This window comes from Lathyrus oleraceus, chromosome 4 (assembly GCF_024323335.1).
Source record: "Lathyrus oleraceus cultivar Zhongwan6 chromosome 4, CAAS_Psat_ZW6_1.0, whole genome shotgun sequence".
Taxonomy (NCBI): domain Eukaryota; kingdom Viridiplantae; phylum Streptophyta; class Magnoliopsida; order Fabales; family Fabaceae; genus Lathyrus; species Lathyrus oleraceus.
Window position 1 is genome coordinate 53,591,625 of NC_066582.1, and position 6,648 is coordinate 53,598,272.

Genomic DNA, 6,648 nt, shown 5'->3' on the forward strand with positions numbered 1-6,648 from the left:
ATTCTATTTAGTGGATTTCCTTCCTGGCTTGGTAGCTGTAACACCCCAATTAAAATAAGCTAATTATTTAATTTAAATTAATATTTTATTTATTAATTTAATTGAATAATTAGAAGTTTGGATTAATAATATTATTATTTTGGAAAAATAATTATTGGGATTATTATTATTGGATTATTATTTTTATTATTGGAATAAAGTGGAAATCAGTAAAAAGGTCCCATTTAGTAAGAAGGTTATTGTTTTCACGTGAAAAGGAAAAAGAGACAGAACGTGGAAAAAGGGCAAAAAGAGAACCAGAGAACAGGGGATTGAAGGGAGGAAAAGCTTGAAGCTGCAGAATTTGCCGGATTAACTCAGGTAAGGGGGGTTTATCGTTGATTGACGGGTATTATATGATAATATGTCATGGGTAGTGATAGACCTTTAATTTACCTTTGAATTGGATGATTATGATGAATTTGTGGAAATAATTGATGAACGAAATTGGGTGATAACCGAAAGAAATTCGTAGGAAATTGCATGTGATAATGTCAGGAGTTGTGAAATCGAATAGGGAATGATTCGGGTTAGATGATATGAGTGATTTCTGTGTAAATTTGGACTGTGGAAGGTGAGATCGAATAGAACTCGTAGCAGGAAAAACCATAGCAGATCTGGAAATCTGGTTTCTGGTCATACGCGTATGGCACTAGGCAATACGCGTATGGGATGGCTGGTACGCGTATGGCGCTAGGCAATACGCGTATGGATGAGGAAGATGAAATTTTGAACGTAAAATGGTCTCTGGTGATACGCGTATGGGGAAGTGATACGCGTAGCATACGCGTATGGAATTGGGCAATACGCGTATGGCTTGGTCAGGATTTAGGCAATACGCGTATGGCATGGGCAATACGCGTATGGGCAGGATTGTGATTTCCTGTGCTGTTGTTGTGCAGTTTTTGACTGGTTAGGCTGAGTAGTGAGACTTAGCTGAGGTATGATGTAATAGGGATCATTTCCCGTTGTTTTGAGTGGTATAGTTATTAGTAGAGTGTGCTAATACTGTATTTGATTTTATAGCATGTTGTGATATGCTTTTGTGAATAATGTATTGACAATATGTGTTGGTTGGTGTGCATTACACTGTAAATGTATCAGTTATGTATGCATCTGTGAATAGACTGTCATATGTCTATTCTTGAGTTGTTGTTGTTGTTGCATTGCTAGGTGAGTAGCATGCATAGTCTAGCCGTTGGGGCTGTAGCTAATTCCCATTGTGAGGAATTAGTGAGTTGTGGATTGTTGTTGATGCTTGCATACTAAATGAGTAGCGTGCATAGTCTAGCCTTTGGGGCTGTAGCTAATTCCCATGGTGAGGAATTAGTGAGTGAGTCATTAGATCTCAATGAGTGGGACTAGTGAGCTCAGTAGCCGTATCCAGAGGGATCGGTGAGCTTGGACTATATGTTCAAGAGGAGTCGGTACCGCATGTGTAGAGTCTCATTGCATAATGAATGCATGGCATAGCCGGTGGGGCTGTAGCTACTTCCCATTGTGAGGAATTAGTGAGTTAATCGTCGTGTTGCGTTATTGGTGTGGAGCATGGGTTGAGATTATATACCTATATATATATGTTGTATGTTATTATTGAATATGATGTTGCGTTGATACTGCCGTTATGGAGTGTGTAGTCTGGTTGGGGTGATTTGATGCGTCAATTACTTAACATTACTTAATGTTGTATAATGCCTGTTATATTGATTGAGGAACTCACCCTTACACTATTTTTCAGGTAACCAGCTATGAGTGAATAGAAGTAAATGCTGGGAGTCTAGAGTAGTCTCCTAAGGGGTCATGCTCTGATAGATGTAACATCGGGATGGGATGTTTGAATATGTTTGATTTTGTTGTTGATCAACTTTACATGTAAAGTGGTACATGATTTAAATGTTGATTTTTAGTATCCGCTGCGAATTATGCAAAGAACCTTATTTGGATTAAATAAATGAGCATGACAGGTTATTTTGATGAATGTTGTGAAATAATTGTGTGACACCCTTCGGGGCATAATTACTCTGATTAATGTGTTATTATTTTTAATTAAATATTTTGGGGTATTTAGAAGGGTGTTACATTAGTGGTATCAGAGCATAGTCGGTCGTGTCGAGTCGTAATTATTCTGTTTCCCCTGTACGGGATAGGTGTTGTGTAACCCTATCAGTACTTATTGTTTAGCTTGTTTGGGTTTCAGAATAGAGATGGCTGGAAGAGGTAGAGATGATGCTGCGATTGCTGAGGCTCTGGGTATGCTAGCTGGAGTACTTGGAGGGAATCCGAATGTTATGGGAATGGGAGCGGCTCGTCAGTTGAGTGAGTTCCAGAAGAACAATCCTCCAATGTTCAAAGGAGCATACGATCCAGATGGTGCTCAGAAGTGGTTGAAGGAGATAGAGAGAATCTTCCGAGTAACTGAGTGTGCTGATAACCAGAAGGTCAGGTTCGGTACACATATGCTGTCAGAAGAAGCTGATGATTGGTGGGTTGCTACCCGCACTGAGTTGGAAACTGCTGGAAATGCTGATATTTCTTGGGCTGTGTTCAGAGAGAGATTTCTGAGGAAGTACTTTCCCGAGGATGTCAGAGGAAAGAAAGAAATTGAGTTCTTGGAATTGAAGCAGGGTAACAGGTCCGTTACGGAGTATGCTGTCAAGTTCACAGAGCTGTCGAAGTATTATACTCCCTATGCTGAGGCTGCTGGGGAATTTTCAAAGTGTGTGAAGTTTGAGAACGGGTTGCGTCCCGAGATCAAGCAGGCTATTGGATATCAAAGGATTAGAGTGTTTTCTGATCTGGTTGACTGTTGCAGGATTTTTGAACAGGATTCCAAGGCCAGAGCTGAGAGCTATCAGCAGAGGGTTGATAGGAAAGGCAAGAATCAGATTGATCGTGGAAAACCGTATACAGCTGGCAAAGGTTTTCAGAGGCAGAGTGGGATGAAAAGGCCTAGTGGGGGAGACTCTAGTGCTCCTGTTAAGTGTTACCGATGTGGTCGGGCTGGACATCGTGTTCATGAGTGTACCAGTGCTGAGATGAAGTGTTTCAAGTGTGGAAAAGGTGGTCATTTGGCTGCAGAGTGCCGGTTGAAGACTGTGACTTGTTTCAACTGTGGAGAGTTGGGTCATATCAGTCCACAGTGTCCAAAGCCAAAGAAAGAGAATCAGTCAGGAGGCAAGGTTTTTGCTTTATCGGGTTCTGAGACTTCTGCAGATGATCGTTTGATCCGAGGTACGTGTTATATTAATGGCTTTCCTCTTGTAGCTATTATTGACACAGGTGCGACTCATTCTTTTATATCTTTGGATTGTGCTGTGAAACTTAAGTTAGAGATATCTGAGATGCGTGGTAGTATGGTGATTGATACTCCTGCGAAGGGTTCAGTGACTACTACTTCTGTTTGTTTAAGTTGCTCCTTGAGTATTTTTGGTAGAGCCTTTGGGATAGATCTTGTGTGTCTTCCATTAGTGCAGATTGACGTTATTCTGGGTATGAACTGGTTGGTGTTCAACCGAGTTTCTATCAACTGTTTTGATAAGACTGTGATATTTCCTGAGATTGAAGAAGGAAAGAGTTTGTTTCTATCAGCCAGGCAGGTGAATGAGGAAGTGGCAGATGGGGCAGAGTTGTTTATGCTGTTAGCGACTTTGGAAGCTAAAGATAAACTGGTGATTGGCGATCTAGCTGTAGTGTGTGATTTTCCTGAGGTGTTTCCGGAAGAAGTGAATGAATTGCCACCAGAACGTGAAGTTGAGTTCTCGATTGATTTGGTACCTGGTACTAGACCAATATCGATGGCTCCGTACCGTATGTCTGCTGTTGAGTTAGCTGAATTGAAGAGTCAATTGGAAGATCTGTTGGATAAGAAATTTATTCGTCCGAGTGTGTCACCGTGGGGTGCACCAGTGTTGTTGGTTAAGAAGAAAGAAGGTACTATGAGGTTGTGTGTGGACTACAGGCAATTGAATAAAGTGACGATCAAGAATCGGTATCCTTTACCGAGGATTGATGATTTGATGGATCAATTGGTTGGTGCTAGTGTGTTCAGCAAGATAGACTTGAGATCTGGGTATCATCAGATACGTGTGAAAACTGAAGATATTCAGAAGACTGCTTTCAGAACGAGGTATGGACATTATGAGTATTCTGTAATGCCTTTTGGTGTGACTAATGCGCCGGGAGTATTCATGGAGTACATGAATAGAATTTTCCATCCGTATCTAGATCAGTTCGTTGTGGTATTTATTGATGACATTTTGGTGTATTCGAAATCTGAAGAAGAGCATGCTGAGCATTTGAGAGTGGTTTTAGGAGTGCTGCGAGAAAAGCAGTTATTTGCTAAACTCTCAAAGTGTGAATTTTGGTTAGAAGAGGTTAGTTTTCTTGGTCATGTGATTTCAAGAGGTGGTGTTGCTGTTGATCCTTCTAAGATAGAAGCGGTATCTAAGTGGGAAGCTCCGAAGTCAGTTTCTGAGATAAGAAGTTTTCTTGGACTTGCAGGTTACTATAGGAAGTTTATTGAGGGATTCTCTAAGTTGGCGTTACCGTTGACGATGTTGACCAGAAAGGGGCAAGCGTTTGTTTGGGACTCAAAATGTGAAGAAGGTTTCCAAGAGTTAAAGAGAAGGTTGACTACTGCTCCTATTCTGATATTACCGAGTCCGTCGGAACTGTTTGAGGTTTACTGTGATGCTTCATTGTTGGGTCTAGGTGGTGTGTTGATGCAGAATAAGCAGGTTATAGCTTATGCTTCGAGACAACTAAGGGTTCATGAGAGGAACTATCCGACACATGATTTAGAGTTGGCAGCCGTGGTATTTGTTCTTAAGTTATGGAGACATTATTTGTACGGATCAAGATTTGAGGTTTTCAGTGATCATAAAAGTTTGAGGTATTTGTTTGATCAGAAAGAGCTGAATATGAGACAGAGGAGATGGTTAGAATTTCTGAAGGATTATGATTTTGGTTTGAATTACCATCCGGGTAAAGCAAATGTAGTGGCTGATGCGTTGAGTCGGAAGTCATTACATATGTCTATGTTAATGGTTAGGGAATTGGATTTAATTGAGCAGTTTAGAGACTTGAGTTTGGTGTGTGAGAGTACTCACAATAGTGTTAAATTGGGGATGTTGAAGTTGACAAGTAATATTCTGGATGAGATCAGAGAGAGTCAGAAATCCGATATGCTTTTGGTTGATAAGTTGACTTTAGTCAATCAAGGTCAGGGTGGTGAATTCAGAGTTGATGAGAGTGGTATTTTGAAATTTGGTAGTCGGGTGTGTATTCCGGATGTTACTGAGCTTAAGAAGAGTATTCTTGAAGAAGGACATCGTAGTGGTTTGAGTATTCATCCTGGGGCTACGAAGATGTATCATGATCTGAAGAAGTTATTTTGGTGGCCGGGAATGAAGAGAGAAATTGCGAGGTTTGTTTATTCCTGTTTGACTTGTCAGAAGTCGAAGATTGAGCATCAGAAGCCGTCTGGGCTAATGCAACCGTTGGCTATTCCAGAGTGGAAGTGGGATAGTATCAGTATGGATTTTGTTTCTGGTTTGCCGAGGACAAGTAAGAATTTTGAGGCTATTTGGGTGATTGTTGATAGATTGACGAAGTCGGCTCATTTCATTCCGATCAGAATGGATTATCCGTTAGAGAGGCTAGCCGAGTTGTATATTGAGAAGATTGTAAGTTTGCATGGTATTCCGTCGAGTATTGTTTCGGACAGAGATCCTAGATTTACATCGAAGTTTTGGGATGGGTTGCAGAGAGCTTTGGGAACTAAGCTGAGATTGAGTTCTGCATATCACCCGCAGACTGATGGTCAGACTGAGAGGACGATTCAGTCATTAGAAGATCTTTTGAGAGCTTGTGTTTTGGAAAAAGGAGGTGCTTGGGATTGTTATTTGCCTTTGATTGAATTTACCTACAACAATAGTTTTCATTCGAGCATTGGTATGGCACCGTTTGAAGCTTTGTATGGTAGGAGATGTCGGACGCCTTTGTGTTGGTATGAGTCCGGTGAGAGTGCTGTGGTTGGACCGGAGATTGTTCAACAAACTACGGAAAAGATTAAGATGATTCAGGATAAGATGAGAATTGCTCAGAGTCGTCAGAAGAGTTATCATGATAAGAGGAGGAAGTCACTTGAGTTTCAAGAGGGAGACCATGTGTTTCTTCGTGTTACTCCGATAACTGGTGTTGGTCGAGCTTTGAAGTCGAAGAAGTTGACACCTCGTTTTATTGGTCCTTATCAGATTTTGGAGAGGATAGGAGAGGTAGCCTATCGTATCGCTTTACCACCGTCGCTTGCGAATTTGCATGATGTTTTTCATGTGTCTCAGTTGAGGAGATACATTCATGATCCGTCGCATGTTGTCCAAGTAGATGATGTACAGGTGAGAGATAACCTGACTGTTGAAACATCACCTATGAGGATCGAGGATCGAGAGTTGAAGCAGTTGCGGGGTAAAGAGATTGCCTTGGTGAAGGTAGCTTGGGGAGGACCAGCAGGTGGCAATGTGACTTGGGAACTTGAGAGTCAGATGAAGGAGTCTTATCCGGAGTTGTTCGCTTGAGGTATGTTTTCGAGGACGAAAACTCTTTTAGTGG